General features: G+C 39.0%; 1 protein-coding gene across 1 annotated transcript in view; it reads right to left on the bottom strand.

The window, feature by feature from the left end:
• LOC311050934 (T-cell surface glycoprotein CD3 gamma chain) overlaps window positions 1-1,770 on the bottom strand; it is a 9,618-nt gene extending 7,848 nt beyond the window's left edge. Inside the window, exon 1 of the mRNA XM_084065203.1 lies at window positions 1,712-1,770. The gene's annotated coding sequence lies outside the window, so the exon portion shown is untranslated. The remainder of the gene's footprint in view (window positions 1-1,711) is intronic.
• Between the last annotated feature and the right edge of the window lie 3,230 nt (window positions 1,771-5,000).

Raw genomic sequence — 5,000 nt, 5'->3', positions numbered from 1 at the left:
ACAACAAATAACTTAAATATACACGGAAATGACTGACTTTGACAGGTACCAATAATCAAAATAAGACATAATGTACTATGTGGCCAAAATAAGTAGGCCATAGTTAATAATTTTACACTTTCAAAATGTTTAAAAAATAGTGGAAATAGACAATTTACAAGCTCACATGTTGTGAGCTGTTTGAAAATGTATGAACATTTGTCAACGCATGCATTTGGAATGGAAAACGATGATGCATGAATATGCAAAATAATTATAAAATAATTATCTCAAATTAATTGGAATCAGGCGATTATGTGATCATTGTGACAGCCTATAGTGAGGCTCAAATATTTTCATATCAAGGACCCACCAAATTAAAAAATAAAAATGTATTTGTCCACGGACCCCCAGCTGAAAATATTGTGTGCCATGGGCCCCCATACAAGATTTGTGTTGTTAAAATGTTAAAAAAAGATATATCAACAATTTCACATCTTTTCAGGATTGTTTTTGTAAAATAGCAGAACTACAAGCTCACAACGCGCCGCGGATGCTTGTAGATCTGCTATTTTACAAATAGCCGAAGAATATACATATAGGTTCACATCGGTTTAAACAGATTTTGATGCTACATGTAACTCTGTTAGCTGCAGGACCCCCTAGGGGGTCCCTGGACCCACTTTTAAGAACCACACACCGAGGTTCCATTGTCACGGCTCACAGGTCGCTGCACACACGGCCCAAACTGCAAGGACGCCATTTTGTACCCGTCAAGACAACCATTTTACTTCTATTCTGCGTCGGTCGTGTGAACGTGATAAAAACATGAGAAAAGATGAAGAGACTCCAACATGAATGATTCATGTGGATAATATATCAGACAAAAAAATGTAACTTTCTGCAATTGTCCATCATTTTAACCTGTTTAGACCTGAGGCCGATATTAAAAACGCTTTCTAAATCCTAACCTATGTTTTCAGAAAAATCCTGTTGCTATTTACATAGCAACATCTAAAATGACACAGATGCTTTCCTGGATTTAAAGCAGTGTTGTAAAGTAACTAAGTACATTTACTAAAGTAATGTACTCAAGTTTAATTTTAGTTTTTTTTTTTTTTTTTTTTACTGGAGTATTTCCAATTTTCAATACTTTTACTTCTACTCCACTACATCTCAGAGGCAAATATTGTACTTTTACTCCATTACAATTATTTGAAAACTTTAGTTACTAGTTACTTTGTAGATTTTGATTATTATTACAAAACATACATTAACCACTTCAGCGGCCATTTGAAAATAGAAGATCTACAAGCTCACAATGCGTCGTGATGCGACGCATTGTGAGCTTGTAGATCGGCTATTTTCCGCCCCAAAAATATACATTTGAAAACTTACGAAATGGGACATTCTGCACAATGAGCACTGTCTACTTTTGGTACTTTAAGTACATTTTGATACCAATACGTTTGTACTTTTACTCAAGTACATTTTGAATTCCGGACTTTTACTATTGCAGTATTGATACTTTTACTTAAAGTAAAACATTTGAGTACTTTTTCCACCACTATAGGCTTCCCCAGTCTTAAAGGGTTAACTCTGAACTCTCTTATGTGCTGTATATCCTGTCTCTCTGTCCTTCATCAGAGTGTATAATCTGACCCGTAGCACAATATTGAACATATTTTTATGATATCTGGATGTTTTGTATAAAAACAAAAAAAGCTCAGACCTTAGAAGCGGGCCTTGTGGAGTCCCTTAAAGGATGGTGATGTCGTCGTGTTCCTCTGGGTTCACTGTGACGATGGTGACACTCAAAGATGGTGACACTTTCACAGCAAGTAGGAGGTGACAGGGACTGGCTTAACGTACGCGTGTGTGTGTGTGTGTGTGTGTGTGTGTGTGTGTGTGTGTGTGTGTGTGTGTGTGTGTGTGTGTGTGTGTGTGTGTGTGTGTGTGTGTGTGTGTGTGTGTGTGTGTGTGTGTGTGTACAGTACGTCCATTCTTCAATATTTCACACTTCTACTCCACTACATCTCAGAGGCAGACTTTTTTACTCAACTAGAATTATTATTTGACAGCATTACAGTTACTTTACATATTTAGATCATTATTAGAAAATATGCATTAACCAATTAAGTCCTATTTTATACTTAAAATAACACATCTACAAGTCTACAATTATGACACATTTTGAAAACTTTTGAAAAAGGAAAAGAAAAATAACTTCTTGTATTTTAAGTATATGTTGATGCCAATACTTTTCAAGTCAAATTTTGAAGACAGGCCTTAAGAGTATTTTATATTTTGTGGTATTGCTTTTACTGAAGTAAAACACACCACACGCCGTACATTAGCAGAGACTCTGCGTGTGTGTGTGTGTGTGTGTGTGTGTGTGTGTGTGTGTGTGTGTGTGTGTGTGTGTGTGTGTGTGTGCAGAGATGCTCCCACACAGTGACTTCCTGTCACCGAACGACTAGAAACCCACAACAGTTAAACACCTGCTACACACACACACACACACACACACACACACACACACACACACACACACACACACACACACACACACACACACACACACACACACACACACACACAGGTGTGTCATCATCGCCCCTGCATTGTTCAGCTGTGTGTGGAGTAGTGAGTAAGACATTTTCAAACAGCTCCTCCTGGTGGTGAAATGCAATAAAGGCATCATCAGCATCAATATCCATAGAGTATCTTTTTTATCATCATATATATATATAATACTGCATCTATTATACACATATACATTATGCATACAAATGTACACCCACAGATACATGTCTGTATACAAATACATATATTTATATATTCATATATATATATATACCTGTGTATCATTTCAGGGGAATATTCAATGAATTATTCTTAGGATCTTACATACTTTCTATGACACGTGCTCACCAGTCACACCGCACTCCATCCGAAGGCTGCAGTGGTGGAAAGTAACTAAGTACATTTACTGAAGTACTGACACATACATTAACCCTGCACTTTAAACCTATTTTATACCTAGGCTATTTGAAAATAGCAGATCTACAAGCTCACAACGCGTCGCATCGCAACGCGTTGTGAGCTTGAAGATCGGCTATTTTCAAATATTTAGTACTTTTACTTTTGGTACTTTCAGTACATTTTGATGCCAATACTTTTGTACTTTTACTCAGGTACATTTTTAATTCTGGACTTTACTTGTAACAGAGTATTTTTTTATTGCAGTATTGGTACTTTTACTTAACTAAAGTTTTCAAATAATAGTAGTGGAGTAAAAGTACAATATTTTTCATCAGCGCCCACACACAGGGTGGGGTTGGCGAAAGGGCCTACTCTGTGTGGAGTTTGCTGGTTCTCCCCGTGCCTCCTAGGGTAGTTAATACCCTCACAAAAACATGTAGTAATCCTGGTCGCTATACCGCCTCCCCCATGACAGCCGGGGCGTCTGATGGAGGGGAAAGGAACTGGTTGGAATAACGTGTTCCTTCCACACGCTACGTCCAACCAGGGAAACTCCCCCCTGTCAGGTGACAAGAAGGTCAGTTGGCTCTCATGCACTGAAGGAGGCATGAGCTTGGCCCTGGCCTCCCCAGGCTGTGGGGGACTGGTGTAGCGCTGGTGTAGGGCTGGTGTAGCGCCCAGGATCACTTAGGAAATTGGCACCGGGTGAAAAAAATGGGTTACAAAAATCGCGGGATAAAAATTATAGAAAAAAAAAAAGTAAAATATTTACCTCTGAGATGATGTAGTGGAGTAGAAGTATTAGCAGACAATTGGAAATACTCCAGTAAAGTAAAAGTACCAACAAATTTTACTTAAGTACAGTACTCTACAACCACTGCGCGTTTGTGTGGGGCGCGCTGTCACTCAAGACGGCCGTATTTGGGCGCAAGGGGGGCGCGGCCTTCGGATAGAGGGTGGGTGTGAAGCCACGCCTCTATGACACAGTAAGAACTGTACACTTTATAGCATTCCATAATGAGGGGGGGGGGAGGGGGGGATGATTACAGACTGCAGGGAGGATTTAAAGGTATTGTGAGCGATATTGTTTTTGGTTTAAACCCATTAAGACCTGGAACGCATCTGTGTCACTTTTTCATTTCAGCTATGAGCTTTTAGATCTGCTATTTTTGAAAAATCATAATTCTTTTGCAAATCTTGAGATTTGAGTTACAAAAGCGAACATTTGTAACTCAAATCTTTGCTTCTGGGCGATTCAACAGTTTTTTGAAAAAACGTATGTCGCCATAATATCAGTGGTTCTGTTTTCCATGTCAAGGACCCGAAAAATTACATGTATTTGACCGCGGACCCCCCATCTAAAAATATATGTTCCAGGGACCCCCCGGAAGCAAAGATTCAAGTTAACATTTTTTGCTTTAAAACAATATATATTCAAAGATTTGCACACATTTTCACAATTTTTCAGTGCCGCGCTACGAGCTTGTAGATCTGCTATTTTTTGAATAGCCAAAGTGTAAAATAATGCTTTTTTAGCTCAAATCAAAAAGTGACACGGATGCTTCTTCAGGTCTTAAAGGGTTAAACCACTTTTTTTTTGTTTACTGACAGAGTTTTTCGGAAAAATGTCAATAAGCTACCGCCAGCGAATCCCAGCAATTTTACTAACCTTTGAAAAAAATCATGGAATATTTACCGTGGTCGTCCTCACGCCGATCGCCTCATTACACACACGGGGGTCTCGTAGAATCGGATTTTTCTTTTTTTTCCCCGGTCGCGGTAATCCGTTCCATAGTTGCGGCCATGTTGCATGTGGCTTCTTTTTTGCCAAAAAGCAACTGAAACGGAGATGAAGCCATTTTTCCACAACGAATAAACAGGGACACAAGCTGTTTAAAAAGAGAAATTACGTCATTGCCGGGTCTCTCTTTCTCTGTTAGGCAGGGGCATCATTCATAGGAATCCACTGAATACTCAAAATCTCGTCAAACTCGTCAGTGTCAGGCTGCGCCGTAGCAGAATCTGATGAGAAATCT

Source organism: Gymnoscopelus microlampas (assembly GCF_963454915.1).
Source record: "Gymnoscopelus microlampas genome assembly, chromosome: 8".
NCBI lineage: Eukaryota > Metazoa > Chordata > Actinopteri > Myctophiformes > Myctophidae > Gymnoscopelus > Gymnoscopelus microlampas.
This window is presented reverse-complemented; position numbering and strand designations above follow the sequence as displayed.